Source organism: Eriocheir sinensis, chromosome 12 (assembly GCF_024679095.1).
Source record: "Eriocheir sinensis breed Jianghai 21 chromosome 12, ASM2467909v1, whole genome shotgun sequence".
NCBI lineage: Eukaryota > Metazoa > Arthropoda > Malacostraca > Decapoda > Varunidae > Eriocheir > Eriocheir sinensis.
In genome coordinates this window covers 18823331-18845830 of record NC_066520.1, presented here as the reverse complement: position 1 = coordinate 18845830, position 22500 = coordinate 18823331, and the positions used below count along the sequence as shown (strand labels likewise).

General features: G+C 41.8%; 1 protein-coding gene across 4 annotated transcripts in view; it reads left to right on the top strand.

Moving 5' to 3' along the window:
- Nucleotides 1-22500, top strand: part of LOC126997550 (protein espinas-like) — a 154980-nt gene that overhangs the window by 76517 nt on the left and 55963 nt on the right. The gene's annotated exons all lie outside the window — the stretch shown is intronic.

Sequence of the window (22500 nt, the reverse complement as noted above, 5' to 3'; positions counted from 1 at the left end):
CCTTATTTTTGGGTATTATGGAAAGATAGACAGATAGATAGATAGATAGATGGAGAGAATGAGACACAGACAAGCATATTTATCTTCTATGTTAATGCTATGTGTCTACTATCATCTCTCTCTCTCTCTCTCTCTCTCTCTCTCTCTCTCTCTCTCTCTCTCTCTCTCTCCCTCCCTCCCTGACCCTCGTTCCCTGCATCACCTTTGGAAACACACCTTTTACCTGGCCGGGCTCGAGGTGTTGCTAATGAATTCACTCCATTTCTCTTCCTTTGTCTTTTTGGGACAGCGCCGTTATGCCCGAGTGAGAGAGAGAGAGAGAGAGAGAGAGAGAGAGAGAGAGAGAGAGAGAGAGGGAGGGAAAAACAGGGAGAGTATTATTATTTTGCACGTGTTAGAATTTAAAATGAAAATTAAGAGAGATAAGAATGAAATTGAGAGAGAGAGAGAGAGAGAGAGAGAGAGAGAGAGAGAGAGAGAGAGAGAGAGAGAGAGAGAGAGAGAGAGAGAGAGAGAGAGAGAGAGATTGCTGGAGGGAGAGGGAGAGAGTAAAATAATAGCTTACACGTGATTCGTACAACTGAAAATCAAAATAAAATGAAAAATAAAAGAAATAAAAGTGAAATTAACGTAACTGAGCATGAAATAATCGGGTAGAGATGAAGGGCAATGATTTGGGTGCAGGAGAAAGGAATTGAAAGTGGTCAGTGAATGCTTCAAAAGAAATTACGGAAAGAGAGAAAGAGAAAAGTGAGTAAGAGAGAGAAATCGACAAGAATATCTGCGGTTTGAAGAGTAGCGAAGAAATATATAAGCTCAGAAAATGATATAGCAAAAAGAAGTGAAGTTGAGGCTCCCAGGAATGTACTAAAAGATTAAAGAAAGAAGGAAAAGAAAAAGTAACAAGATATATGAACGCGAGAAGAAATTAGAAGTGTGAAAGGAAACTCAAGAAAATAATTGAGGTACATAAAAGATTTGTTGATAAAAATAAAAAAAGGAATGAATGCAAGGAAAAGGTAGATGAATAAAAAAGGAAAAAATAAACAAGAGATATGAAGTCGAAAGAAGAAATTAGAAGCGTGAAGGGAAACTCGAGAAAATAATTGAGGTACAAAAAAAATATATTGTCCAGGATTGGTTGAAAAATAACAAGAGAGATGGATGCAAGGAAGAGAAGAGGAATGAAAAGAAAAAGAAACAAGATATATGAAAGCGAAAAGAAATTAGAAGTGTGAAGGGAAACTCGAGAAAATAATTGAGGTACAAAAAAAAAACATTGTCCAGGATTGGTTGAAAAATAACAAGAGAGATGAATGCAAGGATGAGAAGAGGAATGAAAAGAAAAAGAAACTAGAGATATGAAAGCGAGGAGAAAATAACAGTGTGAAGGGAAACTCAGAAAATAATCGAGGTACAAAAAAAATATTGTCCAGGATTGGTTGAAAAATAACAAGAGAGATGAATGCTAGGAAGAGAAGAGGAATAAAAAGAAAAAAAAACTAGAGATATGAAAGCGAGGAGAAAATAACAGTGTGAGGGGAAGCTCAGAAAATAAATGTGGTACAAGGAAGAAACTATTGTCCAGGATTGGTTAAAAAAAATAATAAGAGAGAGAAATAAAAATAAAAAGAAAGAGAGATATAGAGACAGGCAGGAAAGAGTGATTAATAAAAGTTCAAAAGACTACTTGGAAAGGTTAAAAAGGAACTAGAATTTTTTTTTAACCTTCAAGGAGGAAAAAGACAAGCATGAATTATCTCGGAAATAAAGATAGGAAAGAAACTAGAAGAACGGCATTTAGAAGATAGAAGATGGAAGGAAAGGGGAATGATAAAATAGGGAAGGGGAAAGATGAGAGAGATGGGAAGTGAGGGGAACAAATGAGAAGTGAGGGGAATAATGAGAAGGAGAAAGAGGAACAGAAAAGGAAAAGATGAGAGAAGAATAGAAGAGGAAAGAGGGAAGATAAAGAGCACTAAGAATATGGGAAATACAAGACTGGGAAGGGGAACGAGAAGAGAAAGGGGAAGTGAGGGGAATAGATGAGGAGAAAGAGGAACAGAGAGGGAAAGTTGAGAGAAGAATAAAAGAAGAAAGAAGTAAGAAAAAGGGGACTAAGGATATTGGAGAGACATGACTAGGCAAAAAAAATATATATGAAAAAGAGAAAGATGGAATGAGAGGGAAAAATAAAAGAATGGAAGAAGAAAAAGGGAAGAAAAAGAAGACAAAAAATACTGAGGTTACAAGACTAGGCAAGAAAATAATACAACTCCACTGGAAACAGAATCAGACTCCAAACTGTAAGAAATCATAAACACCAGAATAATAATAATAATAATAACAATAATAACGATAACAATAATGAAAACAGAACAAAGGGTGGCAAACAGAGGTCGTTGCCGGAAAACAAAAGAATTAGACTTGGAACATAATTATCACTTTGAGAAAAATACAGAGGAGGAACAATAAATATGATATGCAAAAATGGTGGAGACTTGCATTTAAACGAACACTTTTGCATCATTTCAAGATATTGCTTTTATTATTTCTTGAAGGTTGATCTGTAATTGCATATGATTTGACCTTTTTCAGATAGTAGTAGTAGTAGTAGTAGTAGTAACAGTGCAGTAATATAGATAAAAGGAAACAGGGAAGGAAGAAAAGACAGATAAACAGACAAATAGACAGACAGACAGACAGAAAGAGAGACAAACAGAATCAGACCACCAGAAACAGACAAACGCACAAACAGACACACACGGATGCACACACATACCAAAAAAACGACAGATAAATAGAAAGTGGACGAGAAAGGGGAGATAGAACAGGAACAACAACAGGAACGGCAAAAAAAAGGGTGTCATTAACCATTCGTTCGTTGAGGTTAATGATGGCAAATTAGATTCAGGTGTGGACAGGTGTGAAGCGAGGAGGAGCAAAAACAGGAGGAGGAGGAGGAGGAGGAGGAGGAGGAGGAGGAGGAGGTACAGCAAGACGTTTGAAGTAGGAGCGGAAGAGGAGGAGGAGGAGGAGAGTTCGATATGAGATGAGAAAGAGGAAAAGGAGGAAGGAAGAAGAGATAGAAAGAGAAGGAGGGAAGGAAAGAGAAATGGAAAAGGAAAAAAAAAAGCGTTGCGGATGAGAAGAGGAAGATGATGATGATGAGGAGGAGGAGGAGGAAAGAAGAAAGAAAGAAGAGGAGGAGGAAGGGAAGACGAGAAAATTATAAGGTTTAGTAAGATAGAGGAAAGGAAGGGAAGGACGAGATGGAGGGGAGGAGGGTGAGAAGGACAGGAAGGAGGAGGAGGAGGAGGAGGAGGAAGAGAGGAAGAAGGGAGAGGGAGGGAAGGAGAGCAAGGTGGGAAAGATGCAACAGGTGTTAGTTCTACAGGTGTGTGTGTGTGTGTGTGTGTGTGTGTGTGTGTGTGTGTGTGTGTGTGTGTGTGTAACGTCTTTTCAGCCTCTGGACAGGAAGTTGAAGATGAGAACGTCTGTCTGTCTGTCTGTCTGTCTGTCTCTATACCAACTATTCTTTTTAATATACTTGATTTTACCTTCATAATATTCCTAACTATTTTTTTGTCTGTGGAAATATTCGTCTTTGTCTGTTTACTCTCTGTTTGTCTGTCTTTCTGTCTGTCTGTCTATCTGTATTTCTGTAAGTTTTGTTTTAATGTTTTTTCGGGTTATTTTTCTCTATATTAATTTCTTGCTTGTCTCTTATTTTTATCTTTCTGTTTGCTCATATTTCTGCCCCTGTTTTATTTGCCTGTTTTGTTTACTTATTCTGTTTGATCCGTACCGTCTCTGTGTGTCGGTGTTTTAAGTTCTGTCGCCCTGTCTCGGCTGCTTGTGTGTGTCTTCCTCCGCCTGTCTGTCTGTCTGTCTGTTTGCCTGTCTTTCCCTCTTTGTCTCTCCTTTTCGTTCATTTGTCTCTCTGATTACCTGAACGTCTGTACCTGCCTGCAATCTGTCAGGTGAATTTGTCTTTACACACACACACACACACACGCACACGCACACGCACACGGAGAAGAATCTATTGTCATACCCGTTTACACACACACACACACACACACACACACACACACACACACACACGTAATGGGATGCACGGACACGCACGCACAATTTCGCTTGACATTTAAAACTTTGGACCTCAAACAAAAAAAAAAACGAGTCACACGAGAAATATTTATTCTGTTATTTATTTCTTTGAGCGAGACTGAAACCAAACCAGATTTTTAAACGGAGAGAGATCCATCAAGCCTGTGCGTGTGTGTGTGTGTGTGTGTGTGTGTGTGTGTGTGTGTGTGTGTGTGTGTGTGTGTGTGTGTGTGTGTTGTCGTCAGTCTTGCTAATCCTGTTTTTGTTTTTATCGCTTAAATTGATGTTTTAGAGAGAGAGAGAGAGAGAGAGAGAGAGAGAGAGAGAGAGAGAGAGATATATAGTGCATGATACGCGTGGATAAACGGGACACACACACACACACACACACACACACACACACACACACACACACACACACACACACACATTAACATTCCTTGCAAACTCCGAGAAAAAAACGTAACAATTTCAAACATCCAAACTCTCTCTCTCTCTCTCTCTCTCTCTCTCTCTCTCTCTCATTCTTTTTATTTTAGGTAGCAAAGGTATTTTATAAGCTTAAGAGAGAGAGAGAGAGAGAGAGAGAGAGAGAGAGAGAGAGAGAGAGAGAGAGAGAGAGAGATTGCTGAGTCTTTTAACACTACAAAGAGAGTTGTTTCCTATCATTGACATCATCTAGAAGTGTAAGAGGAGGAGGAGGAGGAGGAGGAGGAGGAGGAGGAGGTGAAAAGAGGAGTTAGTTAATACCTTTCTTCCTTTCATGGTCTGCTAGGTTTCCTTCTTACCTCCTCCTCTTCCTCCTCTTCCTTCCCCTCTTCCTCCTCCTCCTCCTCCCTTCCTTTCTTCCTTCCCCTCCCTTGAAAAATCCCTGGGGTTGTATGTGCAGGGTCCTTTATTACACACACACACACACACACACACACACACACACACACACACACACTAACACACACATTTGCAATATCACTTGGACACAATTTTCTTTTATTATTGATTATTATTGTTTATTCTCTTATTTATTGTACTTTTTTTTACTTGCCTTTCTTTCTTTCGTATTTTCCTTCTTTCCTTCCTTCCTTCCTTCCTTCCTTTCTTCCTTCCTCCTCTTCTTCCTTCCTTTTTTCCTCTTCCTCTTTTCTTCTTATGTTCTTATGTTCTTTTTCTATACATTTTTTTTCTACTTCTCACCCGTTCGTTCTTTTGCTTCTTTCTTCCTTCCTTCCTTCCTTCCTTCCTTCCTTCCTTCCTTCCTTCCCTCCTTCCTTCCTTCCCTCCTTCGTTCCACCCATCCTTTCTACCCATGGCCCCTTCATCCATCATTCTCCTATCCCTCCCTCCCTTTCCCTCCATCCCTCTCTCCCTTTCCCTCCATCCCTCCATCCCTCCATCCCTTTCCTCCCTCCCTCCTTCTCTCCCTACATCCATTATGGTTAACACGTAAGCTGACAATCTCTCTATAGCAAGGAGGGAGGGAGGGAGGAAAGGGAGGGAAGGGAGAGAAGGTAAAGGATGGAAGAGAAGGTAGGTAGGTAGGTAGGTAGATAGGTACAAAGGAACACAAAGGAACACAAAGGAAGAACAAACAACAGCAGACCTGCTGGTCCTTTCGAGGTTGTTTGTGACAAGCTACACTAACTATCTAATCAAAGGTGGAAGATGAAGGACAGCAAAGGCGAAGGCTCCTCCCCACCCCCCCATCCCTCCAGCCAAAGCTGGCAGGAAAGGAAAAAGAACCATGCAGCATGGAAAAACTGCATGGAATTTATGTAGGAAAGAGGAAAGAACTACCATTACTGCTACCACTAACCGGGCAATAAAAGCGGACAAGGACACCAGTATTCGAAAGAACTTAACGTTATTACGACAATGAGTAATATCTTAGTTGCTGGTTGGATTCAAAACACTTGTCTAATCTATTCTTGAAGGCCGTAACTGTTGTACTATCAACGACATCACAAGGTAGAGAGTTCCAAACATTAACAACTCGATTGAAGAAGAAGTGTTTAGCTTCGTGCGACGAGAATCTATTACCACTTATCTTCAAATTGTGATTTCTTCTTGTTCTATTTGATCGATCAATTGTAAAGTAATCTTCCGCATTAATATCACTGAATCCTTTGAACATTTTAAACACTTCTATTAGATCGCCTCGCATTCTTCGTTTTGATAGGCTGAATAAATTTACTTCTTTAAGCCTTTGTTCATATGACAAATTTCTCAACCTAGGAATCATCTTTGTTACTCTTCGTTGGACCCGTTCCAACTTTTCTATGTCTTTTCTGTAGTAGGGAGACCAAAACTGTACACAGTACTCTAGACGGGGTCGAACCAACGAATTATACAGTTTTAATATTACTTTTTCCGATTTATTATTAAAGACTCGTCCGATGAAGCCAACCAATTTGTTTGCAGTTTTAACTACCTCTGAACAATGCTGACCGGGCTTTAAATCGCTTGATATAGTGATTCCAAGATCCTTTTCTTTACTTACTGCAGAAAGTTGTTGGCCATTCATTACGTACCGAACGCAATTGTTATTTTTTCCGATGTGCAACACTTTACATTTCTCAACGTTAAATTTCATTTGCCATTTGTTGGCCCAACGTGCAAGTCGATCTATATCTGATTGTAAAGCTTCTTCGTCGAGTATCGCAGTTACTTTACTAGCAATTTTTGTGTCATCAGCAAATTTTGATACTTTGCAAATGAGCCCATCATCGATATCATTAACATAAATTAAGAAGAGCATGGGGCCAAGCACTGATCCTTGAGGTACGCCGCTTTTGACATCGAGCCAGTTAGATGTAACACCGTTTAGAACTACTCTCTGTTTCCGCTCAGAGAGCCAGTCCGCAAGCCAATTGTGAATGTTACCCGAGATACCGTGCGCCAGTAGTTTGCTGAGCAATCGTTGGTGGGGGACCTTATCAAATGCCTTTTGAAAATCCAGATATATGATATCTACTGATCTGCTTTCATCGAACACCTCAAAAATATAGTGAAAAAATCAAGTAAGTTAGTCAAACACGAACGTTTACTACGGAAGCCATGTTGCGAATTATTTATTATATTATTTTCTTCGAAGAATTTCACCATATTGTCGCGAATGATAGTCTCCATTAACTTACAAACAATAGATGTCAGGCTAATTGGTCGATAGTTTCCTGGATGAGACTTGTCCCCCTTTTTGAAAATTGGTGTGACATATGCAAGTTTCCAATCCGACGGAACTTTTCCAGCTGTTAAAGATTTATTGAATATGATGGAGAGCGGTTTACAAATTTGATGTTTGATTTCTTTTAAGACCCTAGGGGTAATTTTGTCTGGACCAGGAGCTTTGCTTACTTTAATCTTTTCAATTGTGCGTAAAATGTCACTTTCTACGATGAGCACGCCACTTAACATCTTTTCGGTCCTTCTAACCTCCGGCGGTTGAGGTGATAAACAATCTTCGTCGGTAAATACGGATGCGAAAAAGTTATTTAGGATTGTAGCCATTTCATTTTCATCGTTCGTGTGGTTACCATTTTCATTAGCAAGCGGTCCGATACCACAAGTGAGTGACTTTTTATTATTTACATAGCTGAAAAATTCTTTAGGATTAGATTTAGGTAGGAAGGAAAGAAGGAAAGAAAGAAGAAAGGAAGGAAGGAAGGAAGGAAGAAATACATTGAAAGATGAAAACAAGTAAATATTGCGAGAGAGAGAGAGAAAAGTGTAGGCGGACAGGAATGAAGGATGGAGAGATAAAAGAAATGGAATAGACAAAAGTAGAAGGGGAGGGAGCCTATCGAGAGAGAGAGAGAAGTGGCTGCCATATTGGAAGAAGTGTTTACAGACGAATCCATTATTGGAACACGCTATGGAGAAAAGGGTAAGGTGAAGGGAAGGGGAGGAAAGGGGGAAGGGGAGGATGGAAGGGGATGAAGGAGGTCTGAAAAGTTGAAGGGTATCGTGAAGAGAAGGGAAGGGAATGAAAGGGGATGAAGGGGAAGTGGAAAAATAAGGTTATGGAAGGGAAATCGAGAGGGGAAAGGGAATGGAAGGGGGAACTCAATGAAGGAGGAATGAAAAGAAAAGGATGAAGGGATGGGAGGGAAAAGGGGATGAAGCAGGTATGGGAGAAGAGAGGGGATGAAGGAGCATGCAATAGGAAAAGGGAAGTCTAAGGGAAGAGGAGAAGGAGGGAAAGGGTATGAAAGAGGGAAGGGATGGAATGGGGAGGGATATGGAAGGGAAAAGGGATAAAAAAAGGGGAAGTTAGGGGAAAGGGAAAGGGTAAGGGAATGGTTGTGTAAGGGGAGAAGGGGAAGGGAAGGAAGGAAAAGAAGGATAATAATCAGAAAAAAGGAGAAAAAATGAAATAAAGAAATGGGAAAAAAAAGGAGAAAAAGAAAGAAGTAAAGGATGGAAGGAAGGAAAGAAGAGAGAGAGAGAGAGAGAGAGAGAAATATTATATAGAATTACAGACCACATAGAAACACCATATGGTCCATTAATAAGCAGTTTGCACAGAGAGAGAGAGAGAGAGAGAGAGAGAGAGAGAGAGAGAGAGAGAGAGGGAGAGGGAGAGAGAAGAGGGGGGGCGGGGGAGTAGAGAATTTTGAAGCCTGAGGGAGGAGGGTGTGGAGGAGAGGGAGGAAGAACGAGGGTGGTCTCAGAAGGAAGGAGGGAAGGAAGGCCCCGCGGCAGTGACCAACCGTGCCCTGATGGAGGAGGAAGAGGAGGAGGAGGAGGAGGAGGAGGAGGAGGAGGCAAAAGTACCTAACAGTTAAAGGGACACACCTACCTCCTCCTCCTCCTCCTCCTCCTCCTCCTCCTCCTCCTCTCTCTCTTTCTCTCCTCTTCACTCATTCTCTTCACGTACCCGCCAATTAATACCAAAAAGTTAGTATTATGTCTTTACCATATATTCTCTCTCTCTCTCTCTCTCTCTCTCATATAACACAGGAAGGAAGTGGGGGGAGGGGGGGAGGAATAGGAGGAGGAGGAGGGAGAAGAGGAAGGAGGAAAGGATAGACAAAGGGAGGAAGGAGGTAAGAAGAGAGGGAGGGAGAAGAAGAAGAAGAGGAAACAAAGAAAGTGAGGAAATATTAAGTTTATGAGTCCGATATCAGAGAGAGAGAGAGAGAGAGAGAGAGAGAGAGAGAGAGAGAGAGCGCAGGTAGTCTCCTCATCGCCTACCTGGTCATTACGTGGCGAGTCTTACCTTCTCTACCTGAACATCCGTCATCCCCTGCCTCTCCACCACCACCACCACCATCAACACCACCAACACCAATACCGCCAGTAGCCTCCCTCACCAATACCACCGCCGCCAGTACCCTCCATCACCGCCACCAGCACCATTGCCACCTCTACTACAATCACCATCAACACCACCTCCATCAACACCACCAACACCGCTAACACCAATGCCGCCAGTAGCCTCCCTCACCAATACCACCGTCCCCAGTACCTTCCATCACCACCACCAGCACCATTGCCACCTCAGATACCATCAACACCATCACCAACACCACCAACACTGCCGCTAACACCACTCTCTCGCTCTCGCTGTAACTCCGTCTCTCTCAATCATCTCAACTCGTTCCTTAATATTTTCCAACAGTATTTTTTCTCCTCAATGAAATATACACAGATCTTTATACAATTCGTAACAGCGTGTATTTATCCTTTGAGCGTTCTAAATTACAATCCCTTCGTGTTCTATTGTATCCCTTTTACGAACGGCTAACGTATATATATTCTTCCCTTTTTTTTATGTTTTGTCTTCTCTGTATAATTATTGTCCTGAGTTAGATTTATGTTCTTTCGCGGAGTCTGTAGATAATATATACGTCAGAGGGAGGGTGATCTATTTTTTTGAAGTGAGTTATGTAAGTTATGTAAGTTCGTGTTTTATTTATATGTAATCTATAATGTAATCTTGTGCACTTTGTCTTATTCTTCTTCGTCTGGTTTTTGTAGTTTTTTTTTTTTCTTTTGCTCTGGTTCTTCTTGCTCTTCCTCATGTTCTTTTTTTTTCTCTCTGGATCTTTTACTTCAAGTCTTTTTTTCTTGTTCGTGTTCTCTCTTTCTCGTTCTTCTTCTTCCTCTTGTTGTTTTTGTTGCTGCTGTTGTTTGCATTTTTTTCCTTTTCCTCTTCTTCGTTTTCCTCCTCTACTTCTTTGTCATCTTCTCTTTTCCTTCGTTTTGATAGCTATTTAGTACCTCCCTCTTATCTGTGTGTGTGTGTGTGTGAGTGTGAGTGTGAGTCTGTGAAAGTGTGTGCGTTTGTGTGTACGCGTGTGTGTGATGTGTATTCCTTTAATTTTGTTTGGCAGGGCCGTGGGGCGTGTCTTCCTGCATAAATTTATTGGTCTTTAAAGCAAATGATGTTTATATGCCGTAAAAAATATATATGGAGCCGCTCGGCCGATCGCTCGTAAACATTTAATTTTTAGATAGTTTTTTTTAATGGAGAATCTGATATGCATATTTCTATTCGCCTCTTGCGTTCCCTTGAGGGCTGAGAGTATCCTGAACCCATTCGTGAGGTCAGAAGAGCAAGTAGTAACGCGAAGATAGATACAGGAAGGGCGGGTCAAGGATTTTTATTTTTTTATTATTATTGTTATTATTATTATTATTATTATTATTATTATTATTATTATTATTATTATTATTATTATTATTGTTGTTGTTGTTGTTGTTGTTGTTGTTACTCTTCTTCTTCTTCTTCTTCTTCTTCTTCTATTAAGCTACAGAAAAAAATATAAAACAGCAATCTCAAACAGACACTCAGGAATGATAACGCAAAATTTACATGAATAAACAAACAAATCAAAATCAAGCAGTGAGATGATTGAAAAAGATAAAATAAAAAAAATAGAATAAATGAAATAAATAAATAAAAGAGAAAAGACTGAGAAAAAGAAAAAATCAGATTAATATGGAAATTGGAAGAATACTGAACCAACTCACTCCACCCAAAATCCACACTAATCAACCAACCAACCAAGACAAAAAAAGACAAGCAATGAAAAAAAAAAAAAAACAGAACAAAAGAAGAAAAAATATAAATTGAAAAAGCAACAACTAAACAAGATTCTCATTACACGGATCGATCAAATCAAAGAAAATACGACACAAAAAGAAAGAAAAGAAAGAACGAACGAAGAGAGAGAGAGAGAGAGAGAGAGAGAGAGAGCAAAAATTGAAAGAAAACACAAACAGATAAAGAAAGCAAAAGTTAACAGAGAAAGAGAAAAAAAAAACAATAAATATCATAACCAAATCACATAAAAAAAACAGGAAAAATTAAGTCTCCCCCCCAAAAAAAGAAGAACAAAACCAACTCTATTACACGATCCGATCCTATTAAAGAGCATCCACTCAGCCAATCAGCCGTTAGCGAATACCGAGACTGGAGCAGAATTTGAGGTCACATTTTAGCACACGCACACACGCCCACAGACACACACTCACTCACACGCGCATAGTGGTGAGTTATGGGCCATTGTGAGGTGACGAGCCAATTGAATCCTTGTAACGCAATCGAGGATATGCTTCTGTTCTGTTTTCTTCTTTCTTTTTTGGGTTCGTGCGTGTCTTCTTTGTTTCCGCTGCCTTGTCTGTCTGGGTATTGGATTGTCTGTTTGTCTGTGTTTTGGGGGTCTTTTACGTGAGTTGTGGTGATTGATTTTTCCTGGTTTTTTTTTTCATCTCTTGTCTTTTTTAATCTTTCTTCCTTTCTTTCTCTTTCTTTCTTCTTCTCTTTCTGTCTTCTTATTAGTTGCTTTTTTTTCTTTTCCGTGAGTTATGAGTGTGATTGTTTTTTTTTCCTATTATTTTCAATGTGTTTTTTTTCCTCGCTTGTCTTTTTTTATCTCTTCCTTTCTTTCTCTTTCTTTCTTCTTCTCTTTCTCTCTTCGTATTGGTTGCTGTTTTTCTTCTTTTCTTTTCCGTGAGTTATGAGTGATTGGTTTTTTTTTTGTTGTTTGTTTTTGTTTTTGTTTTTCCTTGTTTGTCATCATCTTTCTTTTTTTTCTCTTTCTCTTTTATGTTATTTTTCTTCTCTCTCTTTCTCTCGTGAGTTATGATGATTGATTTTTTTCCTCTTCCTTGTGTGTTGTTGTATGAATTTATGGTCTTTCTTTCTTTCTCTTTCAACTTTTGCTTTCTCCCTCTTTCTTTCTCTCCTTATTCGTTCTTTCTCTTTCTCTCTTTTGACAATTCCTTTCTTCTTCTTTTTCTTTCTCTCTTCCTTCGTTCTTTTTCTTTATTTTTTTCCATGTCGAAAGAGAGAGAGAGAGAGAGAGAGATCATTGGTGGTGGGGGTGGGGGTTGTGGTGGGGGTGGTTGTGGTGGTGATTTGAGGGTAAAAGGTGATGATTCTTTTTCTGTTGCGGACGTGATATACACAGGAAGGAGGAGGAGGGGGAGGAAGAAGAAGAGGAAGAAGAAGGAGAGGGGGGGGGAGGAAGCAGGATGAGAAATCGCAGGAGGGATCAGGAGAAATATAAAAAGAAGAAGGGAAGGAGTGGGATAAAAGATAGGAAGAAGGAAAAACTAGGATAGAAAGGAAGAACTGAAGAAAGAAGGAAAAGGAAGAAAAGGAGGAAGGGGAAGGATCTTTTTATTAATATTCTATCGTGAACGTAATTAGCAGGGAAACAGACAGAGACAAACAAACAGACAGACAGATTTAGACAGACAAAGAGACAGGGGAATAATAAAACGGATAAACAAAACACACACACACACACACACACACACACACACACACACACACACACACACACACACACACACAGTCACACACCTGAACTGAATCGAATCTCAGGTGTTTGGGGGTCACCTGCTGTCACCTGAGCACGTGGGACAACCCCCCTCCCCCCTCCACTCCCCTCTCCACCCCCATCCCTTCCCCTCCCTTCCGCCCCCCTCAACCATTTACTCTTTCCTCCCCCCTTCCTCAACTTTTTTTTCCTCACCCGTCTTGGAAGAAAAAGTTGGGGAAATGAGTGAGGGAGTAATGGAAGAAGGAAAGGAGGGAAGGAGAAAACTAAAACGAAGATTGGAGGAAGGGAAGGAAGGGAAGATAGGCGAAGAGGAGAGGAGGAGGAGGAGAGGGAGGAAAGGAAATAATTACGAAAAATGGAGGGAAAGAGAGAAAGATGTACAAAGGAAAGAAGAAGAGGAAAGAAAACTAAAACGGAGATTGGAGGGAAATATGAACAGAGAGAGGAAAAAAATAGAAAGAGAAGGAGGAAGAATAAAGATGAATTAGGAGCTTGGAAAGAAGAAAGAGGAGATGGAAAGAAGGAAAGGAAAATGGAGGTAGAGAAAAAGGATGAGGAAAATATATGAAGAGAAAAGAAATAAATATAAGGACAAGGAAAGAAGGAAGGAAGGAACAAAACAAAAAATTGGAAGGAAAATAAAGATAAATGGGTAATGGACGAAGAGAAGGAGGGGGAAGGAGAAAAGGAGATAAGAAAAAGGGAGAAGAAGGGAGGAAATAACAAAACAAAGAACTGGAAGGAAGGAGTGAGGGGGTAATGGACGAAGGAGGGAAGGAAATAAATAAAAAAATGGAGTTAAGGACTGAAGGAGGGAGAGAAAACCTTGACCCTCGGCCATTACGAGCACGCGCTGAGCGGATGTGGTGGTCTGTGGTCACCCTGCCTCACCCTGACTTGTCCTGACTCACCCTGTCTTACCCTGCCTCACCCTGCCTTACCCCTGACTCACCCGGTCTTATCCTGACTCACCCTGCCTCGCCCTGACTCACTCTGCCTTATCCTGACTCATCCTACCTTATCTTACCCTTCCTTACCTTGCCTTACCCTGCGTCATCCTGTTTTACCCTCCCTTATCTTACCTTACCCTGTCTTATCCTTCGTCATCGTACGTCGTTTTGTGCCATTCAACGTCTTTCTGTATCATTCTACGTCATCTTGCGTCACCCTGCGTTGTTCTGCGTCTTACTGCGTCATTCTGCGTCACCCTTTGTTGTTCTCCGTTACGCTGTCTCACACTATCTACTTCTGCCTTTTTATACGTTCTCCCTGCGTTGTTCTGCGTCGTTCTCCTTCATTCTAAGTCACATTATCTCACTCTGCGTCCTTCTCCGTCAATATACGTCAGTCTGCGTCACCTTATCGCACCCTACGTCGTCTACCTCCTCTCCTTCCTTTCTTCAGCCCTTTCGTCTCCCTCTTCCCCTTCCTCACCACACCCTCTTTGTTACCTATTACCTTACACTTCCTCCCTCCCTCCTTCCTCTCCCTTATCCTCATTCTCCCTCATCAACCTCCTCTTCCTTCCTTCCTTCAGCTCTTTCCTCTCCATATTCCTCTTCCCCATCACACCTCTCCTGTTACCTGTTACCTTACACCTCCTCCTCTCCCTCCCTCCTTTTCCTCACCCTCATTCACCTCCTCTTCCTTCCTTCCTTTTCCTTTACTTTCCTTTGCCTCTCCTTCTTCATTCCCCTTCCATCCCTCAGATCTTCACCCCCCCTTCTTCCCCTTCCTCCCCACGCCTTTGTTACCTATTACCCTACTCACACCTCCTCCCTTCCTCCCTGCACCCCTTCCCTTCCTCCCTTCACCCTATCTAATCACGGTCTCATTATCTCCACATCATCCGTGTAATTAGTCTTATGGGGTATCGTTCCTTCATCGTCATCTTTTTTTTTTCTTATCGGTTATCGTACTCAGTTTTTTTTTATTGGGGGGGGCGATAGGGGGGAGAGGAGGGGGGGCAAGGGGGGGAGGGGCGTATTTGAAACGAAGCTCATATTTGGACAGGCAGTTTTAATCGTGTTTCTTATGTTGTGTTGCTTTCTTATCTTTTGTTTCGTTTTTATTTCTCTCTCTCTCTCTCTCTCTCTCTCTCTCTCTCTCTCTCTCTCTCTCTCTCTCTCTCTCTCTCTCTCTCTCTCTCTCTCTCTCTCTCTCTCTCTCTCTCTCTCTCTCTCGCGTTTAGTTACAGAGAGAGAGAGAGAGAGAGAGAGAGAGACGGTTCATCTTCACTGCCATCTCCTTCCTTCACTCCTTTTCATCCTTCGAACTCCTCCCTTTCTTTCTTCTCCCTTATTTTGCATTTTTTTCTCCTCCTCCTCCTCCTCCTCCTCCTCCTCCCTTCATTCTTACTCTCCAAAAATAGAAATCGCCAAATAGGATGAAAGCTTCCAACCCTCCTCCTCCTCCTCCTCCTCCTCCTCCTCCTCCTCCTCCTCCTCCTTCTCCTCCTCTTCCTCCCATTCCTCTTTTCCTTTTACTTGACCGACCATGCCATAATCCCTTCTCTCTCTCTCTCTCTCTCTCTCTCTCTCTCTCTCTCTCTCTCTCTCTCTCTCTCTCTCTCTCTCTCTCTCTCTCTCTCTCTCTCTCTCTCTCTCTCTCTCTCTCTCTCTCTCTCTCTCTCTCTCTCTCTCTCTCTCTCTCTCTCTCTCTTCCTTCTCTCTCCTTCCTCTCCTTCCCCTTCCCCCCTTCCCCCCTTCCCCCCTCTTCTTCCCCCATGCCCCCCGGTGGTAAGCCATGCCCCGTGCCCAGCCCATGCCCCCGAAGCCCATGGGTAATGAGTTTTGTGCTGGGCCAAGTCTATTCCATCTGCCCAATGCCTCAGGGGAAGGGGTTCGGGGAAGGGGGGGAAGGGAATGGTAATAAGATGGGGTTGAGGAAGAGGAGGAGGAGGAGGAGGAGGAAGAGGAGGAGAAGGGTGGTGGTGGTGGTGGTGGTGGTGGTGGTAGTGCTGGTAGTAATAGTACGTACGTGAGAGAGAGAGAGGAATGGATTATATGATATCGGTTAGTGGTGGTGATGGAATTTGGTGTTGGCGGTGGTGTTAGTGGTGATGAACATGGTTTTTGTGGTGGTGATGGTAATGGTTATAGTATAAGTTGTAATGGTGATGATGGTGGTGGTGATGGTGGTACTGACGATGGTAGTGGTGGTGGTGGTGGTGGTGGTGGTGGTAGTGGTGGTGGTGGTGGTGGTGAAAAACTTACATTATGGAGAGTACTTCAATATTCATGCCTCGAGGGAGGGAAGGAGGAAAGTATGAAAGAAGCGAGGGAGGAAAGGAGATAAAAAATAAAGAAATGAAGGAAGAGAGAAAAGAGAGAAATCACAGAAAAAAGATAAACAAGAAAGAAAAGAGGAGAGAAAGAAAAATGAAATTAGGGAGAAAGAAAGGAAGAGAAAAACAATAGAAAGGGAGGAAGAATAAAGATGAAGTAGTGAGTAAAGAAGAAAGAGGAGAGGAAAAGAAAAGAGAGAGTAGAGAAGAGCAAAAAGAGGAGGGACAAAAAAAGGAAGAAGAAGGGAAGAAGAAGAATGACAGGACAAAAGAAGAAAGGAAGAAGGAGAAGGAGGAGTGGGAGAAGAAAGAAAGAAAAGAGGTGTATGAATAAAGAAAAAAGGGAGGAAAAGAAGAAAGAAGGGGGGAGAGGAGGAAAGGGGGGAGGGGAGAAAAGGGGGGGAGGGGACGGAGGGGCCTTGGGCGGTGGGGTGTTAGGCAACGTTTAGGGATTTGTGTCTTCCTGCCCCCTCCCCCCATTCTCTCTCTCTCTCTCTCTCTCTCTCTCTCTCTCTCTCTCTCTCTCTCTCTCTCTCTCTCTCTCTCTCTCTCTCTCTGTTTATCTATCTATCAATTTTATTCTCTCATTCTTGCCTTTCTTTATCTTTTTCTTTTCTTTTTCTTCTTTTCTTTTCTTATTCTAATTCTCATTATTTTCTTCCCTTTCATTCTCCTCTTTTCCATTTCCTTTTCTTTTCATCTCTTTACCTTTTAACTACTACTACTACTACTACTACTACTACTACTACTACTACTACTACTACTACTACTACTACTACTACTACTACTACTACTACTACTACTACTACTACTACTACTATAATAACCACCACCACCACCACCAGGATAATTATTACTTGGCGGGAAGCAAGATTAATGAGGCGATACCTGTTAGCTTCATTAAATACATGACACGGACCATTCTCTCTCTCTCTCTCTCTCTCTCTCTCTCTCTCTCTCTCTCTCTCTCTCTCTCTCTCTCTCTCTCTCTCTCTCTCTCTCTCTCTCTCTCTCTCTCTCTCTCTCTCTCTCTCTCTCTCTCTCTCTCTCTCTCTCTCTCTCTTAAGGGGGGGAGGGGGGGACCGGATATATTGTGGTATTGGCCGGATGCTGGGGGAGAGGGGAAGGGGTTGGAGGAAAAGGAGGAAAGGGAGGAGGGAGGAGAAAGGAGGATGTAAGGTGGAGGGAAATGTTTTAGAAAGGGAGATTTATGCGTGAGAGAGAGAGAGAGAGAGAGAGATTATGGTTTTTGCCTATGGATGTGTGGGTTCGTTCCTCCCCTTTCCTTAACCTTCCCTTCCTTCCCTTCCTTCATATCTATCCTTTGTTTCATTTCCTTTCCTCCCAGTGTCTCATTCTCTTCTTTGTTCTCCTTTTTCACCTCCTCCTCCTCCTCCTCTTCCTCTTTCTTGCATTCCTAACCTCTCTCACCTCTCACCCTCCTTTTAAAGACAGATAGATAGATATAGATAGACAGCCAAACAGACAGACAGAAAGACATACAACCTCACATTCTCTTTTGGCAGTTCATGTTCAGCGGGAAATATTAAAAGGTTTATTAATACCGACTCTAGACTCTCACAACAGTCTTTACATATATTTTGCATGAGAATTGCATATAAAGTTGTTGTTGAATAAGTATAAACAACAAGGAGGAGGAGCAGAAGGAGGAGGAGGAAAAGGTGTATAAGTAGGAGGTGGAGGAGTACGCGGGAGAGAAGGAGGAGGAGGAAGAAGAGGAGGAGAATGGTTACTAGAAGGAAGAAAAGGAAGAAGAGGAGAAGAGAGAGAAAAGAGGAGATAGTAACCTTAGAAGTGTTATACTTAAGAAGAGAAAGAGGAGGAGGAGAACTGGTGAAAGAGGACATAAAAGAAAAAAGAGAAAAAATAATATTAACGATAACGAATAATAATAAATATAAACATAATGATAATAACTAAAAATAACAAAAACTGAGGGACGAGAAAACAAGGAGGAAGAAGAAAAAAAGAAGAAAGAATAAATAAGTGAAGATTGGTACTCCGGCTTACCCTGAAGGGAGGAGGAGGAGGAGGAGGATAATGGTGGTGGTGGTGGTGGGGGTGGGGGTGAGGAGGAGGGGTGTGAGGGTAGGAGGGAAGGTTACGAGTGGGTATAAAAATGTTGGAGGTAGTGCTGGTGGTGGTGGTAATGGTGGTAGTGGTGGTGGTAGTAGGGCTGTAGTGGGTGTAATGGCAGTAGTAGTAGGAGTAGTAGTAGTAGTAGGTCAAGAAAAGTGTCTTCAGATCACTACCTACTGCTCTGTTGAAATTTCTGAGCTAAAATACATTTGGATCACTACCTACTGCGTCGTTGAAATTTCCGATTGTAATTAAAACTAAGAAAACTTACTAATATTTCTTACCTTCCTGCTGTGATTAAGATTAGGAGAGGAAGAGGCGGAGGAGGAACAGGAACAGGAAAGTATTAGTTACGTGGAAAGGAGTGGAGGAAAGTGACATGTCTTCTTCCTCACTCTCTCTCCCTTTCTCCTCCCACACATCCTCCTCCGTTCCTCCCTCCCTCCCTGCTCCTTTTTCCTCACCCCCCTTCCTCTCTCCCTTCAACCTTCCTTCTTCGTCATCCTCCTCCTCCTTCTCCTCTTTCTTTCCATTTTCCTTCTTCTCCAATCCCTCTTTTGCTTTTCTCCTTTTACACATCCTCTTTTCCTTCTCTACCTCGTTCTCTTCATCCACCACCACCTCCTCCTCCTCCTACTCCACCTCCTCCTCCTCCTCTCTCTCTCTCTCTCTCTCTCTCTCTCTCTCTCTCTCTCTCTCTCTCTCTCTCTCTCTCTCTCTCTCTCTCTCTCTCTCTCTCTCTCTCTCTCTCTAAAAATAAATCGGAAAAAGTAATATTAAAACTGTATAATTCGCCGGTTCGACCCCATCTAGAGTACTGTGTACAGTTTTGGTCTCCCTATTATAGAAAAAGACGTAAAAAAGTTAGAACGGGTTCAACGGAGTATAACAAAAAAATTTCCTAGGTTAAGAAATTTATAAGGAAGTAAATTTATTCAGCCAATCAAAACAAAGAATGCGAGGCGATCTAATAGAAATTTTTTAAATGTTTAAATGATTTAGTGATCTTAACGAGGAGAACAAGAAGAAATAACAATTTCGTCGCACGAAGCCAAACACTTCTTCCTCAATCGAGTCGTTAATGTTCGGATTCTCTACCCTGTGATATCGTTGATAGTACAGTAATGGTAGTTCTTTTCCCCTTCCTACATAATTTCCATGCAGTTTTTCCATACTGCATGGTTCTTTTTCGTTTCCTGCCAACTTTGGTTGGAGGGATGGGGGTTGGGGAGGAGCCTTCGCCTTTGCTGTCCTTCATATTCCACCTTTGATTAGATAGTTAGTGTGGCTTGAAACAAACAGCCTCGTAAAAACCATCAGGTCTGCTGTTGTTTGTTCTTCCTTTGTGTTCCTCCTCCTCCTCCTCCTCCTCCTCCTCCTCCTCCTCCTCCTCCTCCCTTCTTCTGTCTTTCCTCCTCCGCCCAGAAAATGCAGAAACTTCTTAAACTGTCAACTTTGGTGGGGGTGAGACAGACAATTTCCTGTTTAAACAATAAGCAACTGCAGCGCTGAGGACACGCCTCACGAGAGAGAGAGAGAGAGAGAGAGAGAGAGAGAGAGAGAGAGAGAGAGAGAGAGAGAGAGGTTGACTTACACCCTCGTATTAGTAGTCAAACAGTGGAATATTTGCAACTTCCTGTCGGTGCTAAGTCTTCCGATTATTCGCTCGGTTACCTGCTGTGCTAGGTAAATCTCTCTCTCTCTCTCTCTCTCTCTCTCTCTCTCTCTCTCTCTCTCTCTCTCTCTCTCTCTCTCTCTCTCTCTCTCTCTCTCTCTCTCTCTCTCTCTCTCTCTCTCTCTCTCTCTCTCTCTCTCTCTCTCTCTCTCTCAAGTGTTGCGTGTCACCTGTTATTTCACCTGCTCTTCATCTCCTCCTCTTCCTCTCCTTCCTCCACCACCTCCTCATCTTCATCATCCTCTTTCTTATCCTCCTCATTCCTTCTTTACTCCTTCTCTCATTTTCTTCTTCTCATTATTATTTTTTATTGTAGCTACGACCATTACCGTTACTGCTACTATTACTACTGCTATTACAACTGCTATTACTACTGCTATTACAACTGCTATTACTACTGCTAATATTGCTACTATTACCGTAATTTTGGACGCGATGCTGTCTGCCTGTCTGTCTGTCTGTCTGTCTTTCTGTCGATCTTTTTGTCCGTTGGTTTTGTCTACGTGGAGTTTAATATTTCATCATCATCATCAATATTACCGTCATCATCATTATAACAAAATCAATATTGTTTAAAGTGTTCGCAATGAGATCACTAATTAATTTCGTCTTCATTAAGATAGAGATAAGAGAGAGAGATTCATTCTTTTGAACCAATTAACTGATAACTGAGGCCAATTACTGAATAATACAGAAATAATGAGAGAGAGAGAGAGGTGAAGTGAATGATTTGTGAATTACTTACGCCTACTTCAGCTTATTACTTTATTTTTTCCTTTATTTTTTTATTTTTCTCATTTCCCCAATTATTTTCTTATCTAGTTTAAATTTCCTCTTTTTTCGATTATTTTCTATTTTTATTTTTCTATTTTTATAACTTCTCTCACTCTTATTGTTTCCTTTATTTTATTTTCCCTCATGCTATTTTTCTTATTCTCTCTCTCTCTCTCTCTCTCTCTCTCTCTCTCTCTCTCTCTCTCTCTCTCTCTCTCTCTCTCTCTCTCTCTCTCTCTCTCTCTCTCTCTCTCTCTCTCTCTCTCTCTTTTTCTCCCTCACCCCCCTCCCTCCCTTCCTCCCCTTCCCTCCCTGCCCGTCCTTCCCCTCGAGGTCTTTAGTTTATACATTCAATCAATCTCTCAATTCTCTGTAACGCGTCAGTTTGTTACCTTAAGCATTATGTCATCCGCCTCTTGTGTCTGTCTCTTGTATAATGCCATCACTCACCTCAACTTTATCCTAGTCTTTATCTTTTGTTCCTTTTTTACGTATGCTTCCGCTACATCAACTGTCTGAGGTTCTTCATATTCTGTTCGGTAATGCTTCTTTTTCTATATATCTACTTCATTTTCTGTCTCAACCCTTATCATATTCTTTTTATCATGCCTTCTTGCGTATATTCACCTCGTCATCTCTCTCATCCTTTATCCTATTCTCTCTGTTATTCCCTTTTTATATCTGTTTTCACCTCGTCGTCTTCTTCATCTTATTTTTCCTTCAGTTTTTCTTCTGCTGCCGCTTTACTTTTTCTTCTGTTGTTTATTATTATTATTATCATTCTTATTTTTTCCTTCGCTTTCTTTCATCATCACCAACACGACAGAAATCATCCAGTACCCTCGAATCTTTTAAAACCTCCTTCTCCTCCTTCTCCTCCTCGTCCTCCTCTTCCCTTTCATCCTCCACCTCGTCCTCCTCTTTCTCCTTCTCCTCATCCTCATCGTCCACCTCGTCCTCCTCCTTCTCCTCCTCATCCTCCTCCTCTTCCCCTTCATCCTCCACCTCGTCCTCCTCTTTCTCCTCCTCATCCTCATCCTCCTCTTCATCCTCCACCTCGTCCTCCTCCTTCTCCTCCTCCTCATCCTCCTCTTCCCCTTCATCCTCCACCTCGTCCTCCTCCTTCTCCTGCTCCTCATCCTCCTCTTCCCCTTCATCCTCCACCTCGTCCTCTTCTCCTTCTCCTCATCCTCATCCTCCTCCACCGTTGCCAATTCCCTTGAGAGATTAGGATCACCCTCATCATTTTCAGCGTGAGATTGTTATTACTGAGGCGGCGGGCAAGCGTACCTGGATCCCTTGTCTCTGGCTGCCGATAATAACTTGAATCGAAGCCATTAGGGAAAAAAATATATATTGAGTTTAAAGAATAAGAATAAGAGTGTGGAGGAGCAGGAGAAGGAGGAGGAGAAGTTAAAAAAGAGGAGAGATGACCGATGGAGAAAGAGGAGGGGAACAAGAAAAATGGAAAAGAGTAAAAGGAGGAAGAGGAGAAGGAGCAGAAGGAGGAGAGAGTGGAGGAATAGAAAACGAAGGAAGAAAAGGAGTTGAAGAAGGAGGAGGAGAGGAAGATGGAAACGGAATAGGAGGAGGAGGAGCATCAAAAAGAGGAGCAGGAGAGGAAGAGGTGGAGGAGGAGGTAATGGAGAAGAGTGAGAAAAGATTATAGTTCTTTGGGGAAAATAATTGAGAGAGAGAGAGAGAGAGAGAGAGAGAGTTTAGACAAGGTGGAGTTTCTTGTCAGTATATCATCCTAGAAGATA